General features: G+C 47.5%; 1 long non-coding RNA gene across 1 annotated transcript in view; it reads left to right on the forward strand.

The window, feature by feature from the left end:
• LOC144173543 (uncharacterized) overlaps window positions 1-16896 on the forward strand; it is a 31818-nt gene extending 14922 nt beyond the window's left edge. Inside the window, exons 2-4 of the long non-coding RNA XR_013323311.1 lie at window positions 1135-1410; window positions 12894-13028; window positions 16175-16896. This is a non-coding gene — a long non-coding RNA (uncharacterized LOC144173543). The remainder of the gene's footprint in view (window positions 1-1134; window positions 1411-12893; window positions 13029-16174) is intronic.
• The last annotated feature ends 399 nt before the right edge of the window (window positions 16897-17295 follow it).

The following is a 17295-nucleotide window of genomic DNA, read 5'->3' on the forward strand; positions in this document are numbered from 1 at the left end:
TTAGCATAAGGGTATTGCTCGTAGCTGCAACATTTTTGTGAACACAAAACACCCTAACACGTGAAGCACCGGGTGTGACATCATTAGCTTGAGGGCACTGTTCGTAGCTACAACAGCTTTGTAAACACAAAACACACTAACTCATGAAGCACCGGATGGGGCATCATTAGCATGAGGGTACTGTTCGTAGCTACAACAGTTTTGCAAACACAAAACACCCTAACACATGAAGCACCGGATGGGGAATCATTAGCATGAGGGTATTGGTCGTAGCTACAACAGTTTTGTAAACACAAAACACCCTAACACATGAAGCACCGGGTGGGATATCATTAGCATAAGGGTATTGCTCGTAGCTGCAACAGTTTTGTGAACACAAAACACCCTAACACATGAAGCACCGGGTGTGACATCATTAGCATGAGGGCACTGTTCGTAGCTACAACAGCTTTGTAAACACAAAATACACTAACTCATGAAGCACCGGATGGGGCATCATTAGCATGAGGGTACTGTTCGTAGCTACAACAGTTTTGCAAACACAAAACACCCTAACACATGAAGCACCGCGGATGGGGCATTATTAGCATGAGGGTACTGCTTGTAGCTACAACAGTTTTGTAAATACAAAACACCCTAACACATGAAGCACCGGGTGGGACATCATTAGTATGAGGGTACTGTTTCTACAACAGTTACAGTTTTGCAAACACAAAACACCCTAACACATGAAGCACCGGATGGGACATCATTAGCATGAGGGTACTGCTTGTAGCTACAACAGTTTTGTAAATACAAAACACCCTAACACATGAAGCACCGTGTGGGACATCATTAGTATGAGGGTACTGTTTCTACAACAGTTTTGTAAACACAAAACACTCTAACACATACCATGTATTTACCCTAAGAATATTAAACTGCTCGAAGTATTCTCAAGTGTACACATTCCATGGTACATTGCCTATCCGTCATATTGCTCAATTTTTTGCAATAAGGCGGTGTTTATTAAGCTGTGTCGTCGTTCCCAAAACTCGTGGCAGTAAGTAGTTACTGGCAGCAAAAGTAATTATAAGTTAGCTGTCTAACACAATAGCAGTTTTACTTATCAAGCCGTTTAATCTGCTCTTTTAGCGGCAATATTATCAACTCGCCGATCCCGGAAACGCCACCGAAGTTATTCCCCTGTCATCGTCGGATGCTGAAACGTGCCCGGCCGAGTTGTTCGACCCTGCCGGAACTTTTTCGCTGCTCCCGAGCTCGTCGCATCTCTTGATGGCACCGCCGGCATCAGCGACGTCACCTGAGCCACACCATTTAAACTGCCGACCAACACCATGGGACTTCAGTGGGCGTGGGAGCAGTGCTTCAGGCACGATGGCTCACGAACGTCGTTTTCACCTGTTACAGGTTGGTTCAAAACCCTCCCTTTACGCTAGGAAGTCCAACAATGTCTGCTTGGTACTGTTCCCATGCCCACAAGTGCTGTGTAACTTGATTATTGAGTGTGGATCTTGGTTACCTACTGCTGTGCGCGGGAGACATTGAATCAAATCCTGGACCTAATAAACAGCAGCGTAATAGAGGTGACCCATCTAGTAAACCAGGGGAAGTTGACACTAGTTTGAGCGGAGTGGACGTTGTTGATCAGGGTTCAGCATCTTCTGCCGTGTACGGCGAAATAATTCGGCTACTAACAGGCTCGCAGACTAGTTTCGCAGTACAAACTTCATAACAGGACGAACTCGCTAAAGACATTGCAGAAATTTAAGGTAATCAAAACAGCATTAAGCTGAAACTGGATGATATTGGCCGACGACTATCAACTGTTGAAAAAAAAGGAAGCCATTGAAACTCTAGAACAAGGTATTAATGATACACGTGTTATACTTAATAATATCGCCGAACAATGCAATGTTGTTTTGACCAGGGCAGATGACCTAGAAGACAGGTCGCGGAGGAATAACTTCATACTGCATAGAATACCTGACTACGAAGAAAAATGTGAAGAAACAGAGCAAAAAGTACTGAGCTTGTTATCACGGTGCTGCGATGAAAGTTTTTCTGCTGACAGCATCGAGCGTGCGCATAGGCTCGGCACGTTCGCAGGAGGGCGTTGCCGACCCGTTATCGTGAAATTTCTCAGCTTTAAAGTTAAAGAAAAGGTGTCGGCGGGCCCGTTCGTGTTTCAAAGAAAACAACGTAACCATATCGGGTGATTTTTCAGTCGGAACACGTTTGGCCAGAAGCAAACTTTTCGAATTCGCAAAATTGCTGCCAGACTCTTCTTCTTTTAAACTGAGACATAAAAAATTGTTTATTAATAGAGAATGTTACGTTTACGACTCCATGAATGCCACTATTGTAAAAGTACATAACGAGACTCATCCCACCATGCCTAGTAAACCTGCTAGACCATCTACCTCAAACGAAAGGCCTCCTCTATCATAGCAGGTAGCTAGGAATCGGCCAGAATGCTTGCCCAAATTATCTGTACTATATTCAAACATAACAAGTGTCGTAAATAAGCGAGTTGCAGTTCACTCCATTATTGATACATGCCAAGCTGACATCGTGGTTTTCACCGAGACATGGCGACATTGTAACATACTGGACACCGAAGTTTTGGAATCTTCGAACAACTTTAACTTGTACCGATGTGATCGCGTGTCTAAAAGGGGCGGCGGAACACTAATCGCAGTTAGCAAAAAAAATTAAGTCAGCACCCATTCACATACCCACTTCTCTTGAAACCAACTGGGTTCGCATCGACACGACTACAAAAAAGATCCTTTTAGGAGTCTGTTATAGGCCCCCCAACTCACCTGCAACTTTCACTAGTGAACTTCATGATGTAATCAACCTTGTAATTACCTGATTTCAACGGTCACCTGTATTTCTCTTAGGGGACTTCAATTTTCCGCACATAAATTGGTCGCCAGATGGAGCAACTTCGCACTCGTGTTCAACGCTAGAAAGGGATTTTCTTGACATGTGTACCTTTTTTAACTTAAGTCGACTAGTTAACGAGCCAAGGAGAATAACTGAAAACGTTGAAAGTGTTCTTGATTTGGTTTTAACCTCCGCTCCTGATATGTGTTCTGACATAACTTATTTACCTGGTCTGAGTGATCAACTTTTTCTACATTTTTGCTTGGATGTGAAAGCCCAACGCTCTAAAAATAAAACAAAAGACATTAGAGACTATAAGCATGCAAATTTTGACGCTATAAATGCTGAATTATGTTTTTTTTACGCTTTCCTTGATGAGTTTGATAATCGCTCTATTCAGTAAAACTGGGAAATGTATGTTAACGAAGTTCCAAAGTTGTCCGAACAATACATACCATTAAGACGTGTTTTTTCAAACCCCAGTGCTCCGTGGTACAATCGGAGAATCCGCAGGTTATCAAACAAAAAGAAAAGACTTTACCGCGCGGCAAAATCTTCCCCATCGGAACAACGTTGGCAGGCTTATCGAACTGCGGCTGATGCTTACACTAATGCTGTCAGCACAGCTAAAGCATTTTTGCAGAGAAATACGCTACCCTCTATGCTTTTAGATTACCCAAAAAAGTTCTGGAATTGTATAAACCCGAGTGCATCACGCCTGGTTTGTCTTGCCGACGCCAATGGCGAAGCAATTGCAGATAATGACTGTCCCATTGTGTTAAGCACCTCGTTCGCATTGAACTTTTCTTGTTTCTATTCTTCCGATATTCCATTGTTTAATGCTTATGATTACCCGGACATGCTTCCCATAACAGTTGATTCATTTGGCGTTGAAAAAATTATAGGCTCTTTAAAGACTTATTCTGCTGCTGGTGTCGATGGAATTAACGCGAAATTTTGGAAAAGTACTTCCACCTACTCATCAATAATACTTCCAAAAATTTTTCAACAGTCTTTGCAGTCAGGAATTCTTCCCGACGATTGGATAATTGGGAAGGTCGTTCCAGTATTTAAATCTGGCAACAAACAGTCTCCTCTTAATTACGGACCTATATCCCCCACAAGCATTCCTTGTCAAATATTTGAACACGTCATATTCTCTAACCTCGTTAATTTTCTTGATTCAAACTTATTTTTTACTGAAGGACAACACGGATTTCGTAAGCACTACTCCTGTGAAACGCAGCTTGTATCTCTTACACACAAAATACACGCCCTTCTTGATAACCATTCCACTGTAGATTGCATATTTTTGGACTTTTCAAAGGCGTTCGACAAAGTATGTCATAAATTACTACTACATAAACTCAGTTGCCTTAATATAAATCACCACCTTTTAAAATGGATCGAATGCTTATTACTTAATCTACAGCAGTTTGTTACCGTTAACAACTATGACTCACCCTCAATTACTGTCACTTCTGGAGTTCCCCAAGGCTCCGTGCTTGGCCCATTATTATTCCTTATATATGTTAATGACCTTCCTAACTGCGTTAAATCCAATATCCACTTGTACGCTGGTGACTGCGTTCTTTTTCGAGAAATTACCAATAACAATGACATGCATGCACTACAATCAGACCTAGATAACATTTTCACTTGGTGCGAAAATTGGCTCATGAATTTAAATATCGCGAAATGTAAGGCAATGAGGATAACACGTACATCTAGCACCGTACCTTCTTACTTCGTTAAAGGACTACGATTGGGAGTAGTAAACAATTATAAATATCTTATGGTCCACATATCCGACAATTTAACTTGAAATGTCCACATTGATCACATTATTAACAACTCTAACCGGACCTTAGGATACATTAGGCGAAACTTTGCTCTGGCGCTCTCCTCCTTAAAGTTACTTCTTTATAAAACACTAGTTAGAACCAAACTTGAATACGGGGCCGCGATATGGGACCCCGACCAAACATACTTAATCAATAGACTTCAAATGGTTCAGAATAACTCTGCTCGTTTTATTCTCTCCAACTTCCATCGCACCGCCAGTATATCATCTATGAAAGCTAGCCTCAATTTAGCTGATTTAGTCACCCGTCGCAAAATAAAACGACTTTGCTTATTCCACAAAATATTTTATAACCCCACATTAGGCAACAACCTAATTTCTCCACCAAACTACGTATCATAAAGTTGTGATCATGTCCACAAAGTTGCCATCCCTATGAGTCACACGCGTTCGTACGCATGTTCATTCATTCCACGAACATCACGCGACTGGAACGGCCTTCCGGCAGCAACTGCGACTATCGTAAGCAATGATGATTTCCGATCAGTTATCAGCAATCAAAACCACTCCAATAACTATGAATGATTACTAATTTTCTCTTGTGTTGGCTTGATTTTTCTCGTAAAAGCAATGTTGGCTTCTTCTTGTAGTTATTGACCCTTTGTGCACAGAACTTGTGAACTTTTTTATGGTGTGTTCTCGCGCAACTCCTCTTGTAGTTATTGACCCTTTGTGCACAGAACTTGTGAACTTTTTTATGGTGTGTTCTCGCGCAAGAAGAAGAAGAGAAGAAGAAGAAGAAGTCCCGCCGTTCCGACGTGTCTTTCCTCGGCTCCGTGTTTCGACGCGATTTATCGCAGTTTCTACGTTCCCAGCTATTTCCCGTAGTGTCAGCGATAACCTCCAGTTCCTGGCGCCGTCGAGGGCTACTACCTGCCCCGGGAATGTCCCCGAAGGCAAGCATCACAACCGCATCGCCTCTAAGCAGCGGCTAGGCCTAACCTCCTGTTCGGGCGGTGGGTGCCGTTCCGCGCAAGGCCTTCTTGGGTCCCGCAAGCAGGCGCTACTTCAAGACCAGCTGCTTAAGCAAATGGAGCCGGCGTCTCAAGTGGTGTCCAACGTCGCCCTTCAAACATCGACGCCTCTGACACCCCAGGGCGACGACAGCTGCCCCATGGATGCTAGCAGCGACCCTCCTGTGCCGCAAGAGCCCAGTAATGTCACTGGCAAGTCTGCTGAACCCCCCGACAAACGCCTTTGCACCGAGTCTTCAACCTTAGTGCCGCGTCAGTCTGAGGACGCTAATGTCCCGATGGACCTTCCAGCAGGCAACCGTATTCACTCTGACGGTAAGGTGCCCTGCCGTCTGAATCCCACTGGCCTCCCATCAAGCAGTAAAGATGCTCAACCAGCTTCCTTCAAGGTAGCCATCAAACCGAAGCAGAATTTCAACATCCGCCAAATCACGACGAAAGCTCTCCTACAGACTCTATCAGCATGTCTGCATCCTCAAAGTCATAATGGCTACACTTTCCACCGAGATACCAACTCAATTTCTGTGTGGGTAGCGTCATTAGAGGCAGTTCACAAGCTTTACAGCCTCACTTATATACCCATCTCCCCCGGAGTTCACCTGCCGGTACAAGCTTACCTTCTAGGGGGTACTCATGTCCGCCGTTATGTTGTCTCGGGCGTCGATGCCGGTGAGCCCTCCGACGTGCTCCGGGACACCATCCGATGCGAGACGCACCAAGTGCTCCTAGCCCGGTATCTTGGCAGTCATCGTACATGCCTCGTGACTGTTCTTGGTCCTCCGGAACCACCGGTGCGATTCATATACAATGGATGCATCCTTCGCCCTCGGCCTTACAAGACGAGGCCAGTATTTTGTTACCAATGCTTACAACAGGGTCACATGCGCATCTCTTGCCCAAATCCACCTCCTGCTGAAACCTCGGCGACTCCGAACGCGACTGCTGGAAATGAAAATGCCCCTAAATTTCGTTGTGGGCTGTGCAAGTCTGATGATCACGATATCACAGACAGGAAGTGCCCGACGAAGCTTAACGCCAAGCCACGTGCGCGTGTGAAGAGCTCCCCGAGATCCCAGGTTGATCAACGGCTCCCGCTTTCAAACCGGTACGAACTCCTAGCTTCGAATGACGACGACGATATTGCAGATCACGTACCAGAACCGGTCTCTGCCACACCACCTATGAATTCAGTTTCATACAGCCAGGTGGTGCGACTGCGTCGACCTCGTCAGCGATCCCGTCTTCAAGAGAACGACCAGAATTCCCCGGCCCTAGAAGAGGTAGATCTTCGCCTCCAGGCACTACAAACAGAGCTTGCGAATTTGACCGCTCGTCGTGCCCAGTTGCTGGCACAGAGACGCTTAAAGCGTGCTGCTGCAAAAGAGAGCTCATGTGAAGTTATACCTCCGCTGTCAACTTCTCCCTTGCCTCCACCTCCTCCGGCATCATTACCAGCAGCAGCCTCGATTTCGTCAGCATCCGACGCTCGCTCCATTCTTAACTACGTGGTGCAGCAGCTGCACATATTAACCACGACTCTTGCAGCATGCCTCCGCTAAATTATGCACCTGCCGTACCTGCAACTACACGCAAGGACACTATCTTACAATGGAACTGTCGGGGCCTGCCCCAAAAAGTTGGTGAACTTAAGGAACGCCTTCGCCTAGGCTCACTTCGTGCATGGGCGCTACTGCTTCAGGAAGCGAATGGCCTACCCCGTATCCCCTTTTTTACCGGCTATGCGTCTCCAACAATCATTGACCACCGTAACGCCCCACCAACGCCACGGGGTAAAGCGGTGGTATATGTCCTCACGCGCCTTCCCCAGCAAGCCATTGACCTTCAAAGCTGGTGCTCCCCGTGGCAAGAAACTGTTGCGGTGAAAGTTCAACTAAGTCCCTGTGCAGTGATCCTCGTATCCTGCTATGTGCGTCCTCACAGTGGTCATGCCCCGCGGGCTCGGTTTGGGTGGATTTCGCATATACGAGCACAACATCCCGGTTGTCCCATCCTCATCGGCGGTGACTTTAATGCTCCGCACCCAGCCTGGGGCTATAACATGGCGAGTGCGCGAGGTTCAGATCTCCTCAAGATCATGGAGAATGCGCGCTTCACTCTACTTAATGACACGACCCAGTCCACTCGCCGCTCCACGTCTACTCGTATGCCTCCACATTCCCCAGACCTAGCTTGGTGGCTTGGTCCCACGGCCGTTACTTGGCGGCGGGAGCCAGACTGCTGGGGTAGCGACCATCATCCCATTTACCTCGATATTCCATCTTCGCCCTCTCGTCGCCTACGTCGTAAATGCCATATTATCAAGTGGGACGAGTTTCGGACGTCGATTAGGCAGATATCAGCATTCAAAGAGGACCCTTTATCATCCATACAAAAGGCTCTTGAAGATTCTACAACTGTAAACTGGGTTGACGAGAGCCGCCCTAACCCTGATTTGCGCCTCCTTCAGCTGTGGGCGCAGCGCCGCCAGGCAGAAGTGTCTGCTTGTCGCAATCCCAACTCTCCGACTTGCCAAATCCGCCTTAAACAGCTCACAGCCGCGGCTCGTCGCCATGAACGCCGGCTGTCCCGCCAGCGCTGGCTTGACATGTGCGCTTCGCTAGGGCCTCAGTCTGGACTACGCTCCATATGGCGCATATTTCATTCTTTGGAGCGATCACCACGATCCCCAGATCCTGCTGCGTCAGCGTTCCTCACGTCCAACCAGACTTCTTTGCAATTTGCAGATACGCTGGCCCATACTTTATACCCCGATTTTGACTTGGACCCAGTCATCATGCCCCCTCCGTTCACTCTTCCTTCCGGTGCTGGTACGCCGCCATCGGAAGCAGCAACCGAGGGCATACTCTCACCATTTACAATTGCGGAACTAACCGCGGCCATTGACACGGCAGCACTCCGCAAAGCTCCTGGCCCCGACGGAGTAACATTTGAATCTTTCAAGAACCTGGACCATTCTTCTCTGGAGGGACTCCTAGAGGCGTACAACCGGGTTTGGCTCACGTGTACAATCCCCCCGGCCTGGCTTCAAGCGGATGTTATCACTATCCCGAAACCCGGTAAACCGAGTACAGACATCCGCAACCTCCGACCAATAGCGCTTACGGCAACCATTTGGAAGCTGTTGGAACGGATGATTGCCACACGCCTTCAGTGGTGGCTCGACGAGCACCATCTATACCACCCATGCCAAATTGGATTTCGCCCCCACCTTGGTGCAGAGGATGGTCTGGGCCACCTCTCCGAGATGATCCTTATTGGCGGCCGATCCCACCGTGTTCGTTCTGTGCTGGGCATGGACGTTCACAAAGCGTACGACCACCTTGGCCACGCTGCCGTCATTGCGGTACTTCATCTCCTTCACCTGCCATCCCGCCTATGTGATTTCATTTCCTACTACCTACGAAACCGCACCTTCTCCATACGTCTCAACGGATCTCCCATAGGTTCCTTCCAGCCCCGCCGTGGTGTGCCTCAGGGATCTGTCTTGGCCCCCTTGCTTTTTAACATGGCCATGATACCTCTTGCCTGGCGACTTGGTGCTGTTCCACACATCTATAGTATCATCTATGCAGACGACATCACGGTATGGTCTGTTCACCAGGACCTTCACGTCCAAAGTGTCCGCCTGCAACAAGCTCTAGATGAAACCAATTCTTGGTGCAAGTATCTTGGCCTCACGCTTTCGCCTAACAAAACAGCCCTTCTCACCGTGGCCAACGCATGGGGCCGTCGGCGGTTGGCAACCTCCCCGATCCGTCTTTCGGTTCAAGGCACGCCTATACCGACAGCATCTACCCTGCGGGTGTTGGGCTTGGATATTACGGCCACCGGTTCTGCAAAACCTTGGATTCGTTCTGCAAAGCATCAAGCTTCACAATCGCTGCATCTATTTCGTCGCATGTCTCAAAAAGCCGGTGGTGCGGCCTCCAAGATGGCCCGCATGCTTGTCCGAGCCATTCTTCAGCCTCGCATAGTTTATCAAGCGCAATTCCACTTTCTTACAAAGTCAGACTGGGCACTACTCGAATCAATAAACAACTCGGCTATGCGAGCTATAACTGGTCTTCCAGCCCTCACCCCCGTCCCTATTCTGCAACAGGAAGCGCAGCTCAACACGTTTGATGAGCTAGTGCATCAGCGTCGACAAGCCCGCCTCCAAAAACAAGCCCTTGACCCTGATTCCGCCGCTCTTGCAGCGTACATGACCGGTTCACCAGCCCCACCACTATCAAACACCAATATACGGCCCCCATGGAAATTCCACCAATTAACGGATACACGACCTGTTGCCCGTATTCATCCCCGGACAGTTGGTGCTCCGATTCCGCCTTCTATGGAGATTGGTAGCCCCTCGTCTACGCTGATGTTTGTCGACGCCAGTGCTTCCGATACCTTACTTCATACGGCTCTACTCTGCCCGACTGTGGCTCCCGATCCAGTGACCTGCACTTACATAACAACTGAGAAGTGGCCGTCAACGCAGGCAGAACTCCTTGCAGTGCGGGATGCTCTGCTACACACATCGTTGCTAATCAGCCACGCTTCACCACAGTGTACAATTTACACTGATTCGTCGGCAGCTGTTCGAGAGCTTCGTAAAACTCTCACGTCCAACGAACTTCTTCCAGAAATCCAGGACATAATGGACACTTATCCGTGTCGTGTGCGCGTGTCATGGCGCCAACGGAATAGCCACCCCGCAATGCAGGCTGCAGATGCCGGAACACACCCCGTGCGTGTGCACTATCCAGCTCCTCTTGCACCTTCGTCAAACGGTGTTCGCCTTGCCAGTGCAAAAGAACGTCTACGGCGCACCGCGCGCGCTCTCATACCCCCGTGCGGTACAGATCTCCCTGGCGGGTTGTCTCGCCAAGATGAGGTCCTGCTCAGACGTCTTCGCCTGGGAGTCGCCCTCACGCCAGCTGTGACGAGGTCCTGGCCTCCTCAATACCATGCCCCGTTCAACTCCACCTGCCCCTTTTGCCCCGCTCCAGTTGACCAGGCTACAGCAGAGCACCTGGTGTGGAGTTGCCCTGCTCTGCGAAGCCTACGCGCTGTGCACATCGCCACCTGCGGCCCGCGCCCCGGACGTCCGCCAGACTTCATGGCGTGGATACAAGGACCACATCATGGCCCCCTGCTCCGATTCCTTCGGGAATCCGGCGTGTATCTATACATTTAATTTCCCCTTATGCTGATTAGCAAACTTCCGCAAAAAAAAACTCCTCCTTTTTGTATGTTTTCTTGTCATGCACTGTAAGCTGTACTTGTTCGGGAATCTTAAAACCCACTCCCCTCTATAATGCTTCGGCCCTGAGGGTACCTGTAAATAAATAAATAAATAAATAAACTTGTATGTGCTAATTTAGCGTCTCAGAGTACACGACACCAAAAGAGTTTACGCACCACACTAATCCTGTAGTTACCAATAAGTAATTTATTGTCACAACTTACAACATTATTTTTCGCCCTGTGTATCCCAGCTTTTACTTTATTAAAATTGGTTGCTACACAGTGATAACCAAGGTACCGTGTCTCCTATTGCGAGCATTGTAATATTGTCACGAAGCCACGAACGATGCAGGGTTCTTCCTGTGTAACCAGGTTTACTGGAGCGAACGTGTGCTCCGCAAAGAACTCACAAAGAAAACACAAGCACCGAAGAAGCAGTCATCAAAGTTAGTTGCACAGAGAGCGTCGGCGAAAACGAATTCCGCGGCGTTTGCCCTGCGAGCATTTACCTCTCCGAGTTAACCTTTATGGAGTCATCGAATCACAGCGGGAACATTGTCGATCAGGGACGAACCTTCCAGTATCGTGGCGGCAGGGCGAAACACTCACCCTGTCAAATAAGATTGCCTGTGCGGCATACAAAAGACACGGGAAGAAACATGCGCTTCGTTTCAAACACAGATAAGAGAGCCGGGCGCGGTCAGAAGCTGGCAACAAAACACAGAAGTAAACAAAACAGAATGCATGGTTCGAGGCGATATTGATTGATTGATTCATTGATTGATTGATCGATTGATCGATCGATCGATCGATTGATTGTTTGATTGAGTGATTGATTGTAGGGTTTAACGTGCCGACGCAACGCAGGCGATGAGGCGCGCCGTAGTGGACGGCTCCGGAATAATTTTGACCCCCTGGGGAACTTTAACGTACGCCGAAATCTCGTACACACGGGCGTTTTTGCTTTTCGCCTCCATCAGAAAAGCGGCCGCCGCGGCCGGGAATCGAACCCGCGACCTCGTGCTCAGCAGCGCAACGCCTTAGCCACTGAGCCACCGCGGTGGGTGAGGCAATACCATCAGCGTAAGCTATGAGATTAACCGGAAAATTGGGTACGAAAAATGTCATTTATACAACCAATACAATCAAAGCCCAAAAATGCCGCCCTATGGCACAACAAAGGAGAATTACTCACTTGAAGAGGACAGTCGCAAGCCTAGTGGGGGTGTAAACGATTGATGGCTGAGGTTTCAATCCATAGTAACAAGAACCTCCCGGACCTTCTCATAGGAAATGAGCCTCGCCTTCTTCACTCACTCACGCATGCTGAATCGAACCACGTCAGCCCTCGTCACATTCCAAGGCCCGCACGTCCCCCTTTTTGTAAAATTCGGCTGCCTCATCTACCGCTGCCGCCCGTTTCGACGAACCATCCAGTTCTGCCGACTGTGCGGAGCAGTCGGCCACCGGCAGGACGTCTGCCCACACCCCGGCCAACACGCCTGTAGCAGCTACGGAGCTCCTAATCCCACCGACGACCATCGATGCTTACCACATTGTGACCTTCCCCATATCACCGCTTCCAAGGACTGCACCCCATGATGATTATGATGATGATGGTGGTGGTGGTGGTGGTGGTTGTTAGAGGCCCTCCATTTGTATCGGGACGTCGGTTGTTACCAACCGACTTGCCTGTGTTATTCTACTTATTTGCCCTGCCCTTAACTAACCTAATGGGTTACCCCCCTCCTCCCGGTTTTAAACTCCCATCACTTCCCCCCTTCCTGCCCTTGAACACCTGTTTACCCTCCCCCCCCCAATCCCCCTGCTTCTGTTCTAAATTCTAATTCGGTATATTACTCTTCCAACGTCCCACTCTCTTCCGTACTTTTCTTCCACCACCACTCCAGCCGCCCCTTCAGCCCCAACGCCTGATTCTAACGCCTCCCGTGGTCAAGAGAGGACATCCAGTGCAGCCCCTAGACTCAACCACCAATAGCAAGCTTCTGGGCACCACAACAAATCATGCCCGAGCTACCAAAACGGTGAGTTGGTTACATGCCGCTCGTAATGCTCCCACTGCTCAACCTTTTCCTCTCCTTCCCTCCACGCAGTCAACCCCTCATACCCACACTACCATTCACGCACACACCACACCTGGTACTTCATCTTCGTCCGCCATCGAGGGCCCCGTCACAGAACTACGCAAACAAAACGCGATGCTCCTACGACGCATAGAAGCCCTCGAACAAGAATCACCCACTCGCAGTAACGATCGCATTTGCCAGCACGATCATGTTCAAGCTGGGCAATGTACGCTCTCATCTCCCCCTTCGGCTCCACCCCACCCACTAACCCTGCTGAAGAGGTTTCGGTGCTCTTAGATTCAATTCAATTCAATTCATTTATTCAGCATTCTTAACAAAGAACAACACGAAGGCTAGGGCAAGAACAAAAAGCCGCCATGCAGCAGCTTGACTAAGGTCCTTGCCCCGAAAAATACAATCACAAAATACAACAAGTAGCTCTTGTTTGAGTACACCAAACACTAGCCACTAGTATACCCAATCAATCGTCCAGCTCGGAGAAACCATCATGGCCCGAACGACAGCCCTAGAACAATCCCAGTCACCTATCGCCCAAATGCTTCAATCACTTCATCACCGCCTCGACTGCCTAGAACTTGAGCAACCCCACAACACCAAAAAGCCTAAAATCTATCAGAGCAGCGACGAACCATTTGCCGCCGTAACCCATCTTCTCGATAACTAACCCGTCCACGGTTACAATCTTCCAACGTAATTGTCGCTCTTTCCTCAGTAAACGCTTTGAACTCGGCCATTATACTCTGCAACACAAACCTGACTTTTTGGTCCTGTAAGAATCGGACACCTCAGAGGCTAAAAAGCATACACTCAAGATACGACTCACTGCACCGCCACCCTCGTATCCAAGACTCTCGCCGCCCAACTGCACGATATTGCCTCACCCATCGCTTATACCTTCCTGGAAATTCTGCCCTCCCACCCAAAGAACACAAGCCTGTTCATTCTCAACATCTACACATCTACAGCCCTCCAACAATCTCCCTCACCGCCATCAATCACCTCATTTGCAACGTAACTCACATCTCTCGCATCGCTCCTCTCACCTTACTCAACACCACTCAGTAGCACGAGCACGTTCTCACTCTCTGCAACGACCTTATCACCCCTACACGGCTGGGAAACAGTGTATCACGAGATACGAGCCCCGACCTTACCTTTGCGCATAATATTTCATACCTGGAATGGCAATAACTTGAAGACACATTGGGCAGCGATCATCACATTATCCGTATCACTATTCCTTGCCTCACACTCAAACGTCGCATCGCTCAAGCCACACTCACCCACTGGAAATCCTTTCGCAAAGAACCTGAACCCCTCCTAGACACTATCACCAACTTGGATGTCCGGACTTCCCCAATTAATCACTGCTGTCAAGAAGCATGCCAAGACAATCCCTCTTACGGTGGACAATTCCCCAGTTGACTCCTATCTTCTCCATCTACGGGAGGCTCTCCGGGGCCTTGTTCGTAGATGGCGGAGGCAAAAATACAATCGATCCCTGAAACGTCGAATTGCTGCCCTGACTCAACAAGCCGCTATCTACGCTCACGCCCTTCACAAACAAAACTGGGCTACCTTCTACGACCAACTCCAAGGAACTCTCAGCACTAAGCGCACGTGGCATCCCCGCTTTCTTCTTGGCTCGAAACCTACCAAAGCTGCCACCCACAATCACACCCGCCGTCTTCTTCACAAATATCCTCATTACAACCATCAGCTACTAAAAGAGCTCAAGACTACCCTTTTTGGCCCCGACAGCAACACCTTCCCTTTCTGCCACGCTGATTACACCAGCGCTCCAAATCCTGCCCTTGACACTCCATTCACGCTGCAAGAACTTGACCAAACTCTCTCTTGTCTCACTAGAAACACCACTCCCAGCCACGACCGCATAACCAACAAAACTACCCGAAACTTGGGCAATGCCTTTAACAGCTTTACTAGATTTCTTCAACCTCCAGTGGACAAACGGCACCCTCCCTTCCCGATGGCAGCACGCAGATATATCACTCATTCCTAAGCCCAACAAGTCAATCCAGCTCTCCAACCTTCACCCCATCTCCCTCATCTCCTGTATCGGCAAACTCCTCGAACGCATGGTTCACACCCGCCTCACTACTCACCTTCAAGACAACTACCTATTCCCCCACACCATGTTTGGCTTCCGCTCACACCTCTCAACTCAACTTGTTCTCCTAAAGATCACAGCAAGCCATCGATCAACTCAGCAAAATTCATCCCATGCCATCTTAGCCCTCGACATTAAGGGCGCGTTTGACGACGGCGCGTTTGACCTTATAATTGACCTTATCCATGATCCTCCAGTTCAAGCTAGATTATTTGCCTACGACTGCATTATTTACACTAAGGTTGAATCTGTTGCCAGTCAGGTTGAACTAAATGATCACTTGTATAAAATAAATGATTTTGTGGAAAATTGCATTACCCCTGAATTCATTAAAATTAGTTTGTATGACTATTACTCACAAGTTAAATCATTAAATTTTGAGTACAAACATCAAAATATCCCTTTGGTAAATTCAGCGAGTACAGGTACTTCCTGCAAACTGCGCGTGATTGGAACCAATTGCCTGAGAGCGCTGTAAGTATAGCGAAACGTGAAGCTTTTATTTCCTACGTGCTGACTGTTAAGTTACCTTATTGCTGTGTGCATCCTTTCGTGTAAATAGACTTTCCGGAGGTTGTAAAAATGTGTTTACTTGGGCTTGTTTTTTGTGTAAAGCCATGGTGGTTGAATTGTAAGCACTTCGGTTGTCGAAATTGTTCTCCACTCCTATCTTAGTATTGTACAGGACTGATAGTATGTGCAAATAAATAAATAAATAAATAAATAAATATATAAAATAAATAAATTCTAACAGCTAGGGCTTTATTTTGGCGCAACATTTGAATAATAGTGTGTGGTCAGTTAGGCCTAATGATATCTATAAATGATATATATCCCAAGACGTTTTTCGTAAAAAACATAAAGTATAATTTATTTTTGTTAAGAAATGTCATTTTAATAGAAATTTGTTTTTTATCATCATCATCACGTCTTTATTTTTCTTTTGTTACAGAGCATGAGCCAATCCCAAAAAGCTGCTGTTTCAAGCAGCTTGACGAGGTGGCTGGCCCAGTGCTGGCAGCAATGATCGGCGCAGATTTTAATAGGAAAGTAAAGTGATACATACTCGCACACAGTATACATTTTCATTCGTGTAACCTAATACAGCATACACATAAAAAACGCAACGAGGAACACAATTGAACTCGCGCACACGAAAATAAAATGATAACCGCTATCTGACTATTCGTGATAGCGAAAGAAAAGAAAAGAAAAGAAAACAGAAGAAAAGGATCCCCTCTCTGCAACTTCAACATTCAACATTCGAGACCCAAACTGACAATTGGAAAAGAGAGCGCTTACTTCGAAAGTTTGTGACCCTGACATGAATAATTTTTCTAGTGTTTGAGACAATACTGGAAGAATCGATACATATTTGTCATTCGAAAATTAGGAAACGGAACCACTTTAGTGTATGCCTACAACCTTTGGGATTTGCATTTGTTTTTGATAGACGCCACTATTTAAACAAAGGTTATAGATGCATACTAATGTCGGGCCAATAAAGGTACAAATTTAAATGGTCAAATTTGAAAACTGTCTTTATTCTTGGCTTTACTTAAGCGATGGTATCAGAGCGCTGCTATTATTAGTGATTGGGGAGTTGGAAACCTAAAGTTTCCTGAACGCTTGGTGCCCCACAAGCATATAACCGGCAGGGCCATCTGGTCCGACACAGCGATTTTGCAACATTAATAAAAAACCTGTTCATCTGGTTGGAAGGTTTCTTTCGCCCAGTACTTTCGCTTCTCTTTCAATGCAAGTAATAGAAAGGTGTTGGTAAATAATAGGGAGGCACGGGTTAGTGGAAGCGCGAAGGCACTGTCAGTGGAAGCGCGAAAAAATGTGAAATATTTCAATTTCGCCTTCTTAAATACTCACTTTTAACTGACTACTGAATTTTGTACATGTACCTCCACACACTTTTAAAGCAAAGCTTTTTATGCCTCACTGATGGCGTTGACGATCAAGTAAAACCCCCTGCAGGAAAGCCAACTTTACACAAAGAGGTTCACAAAGGGTACCCTAATCATACACACCATAACATAACAATGCGATGTCCTTGCACACCTA

This window comes from Haemaphysalis longicornis, unplaced genomic scaffold, assembly GCF_048455015.1.
Source record: "Haemaphysalis longicornis isolate Haplotype H1 unplaced genomic scaffold, Haemaphysalis longicornis Haplotype H1 scaffold_1, whole genome shotgun sequence".
NCBI lineage: Eukaryota > Metazoa > Arthropoda > Arachnida > Ixodida > Ixodidae > Haemaphysalis > Haemaphysalis longicornis.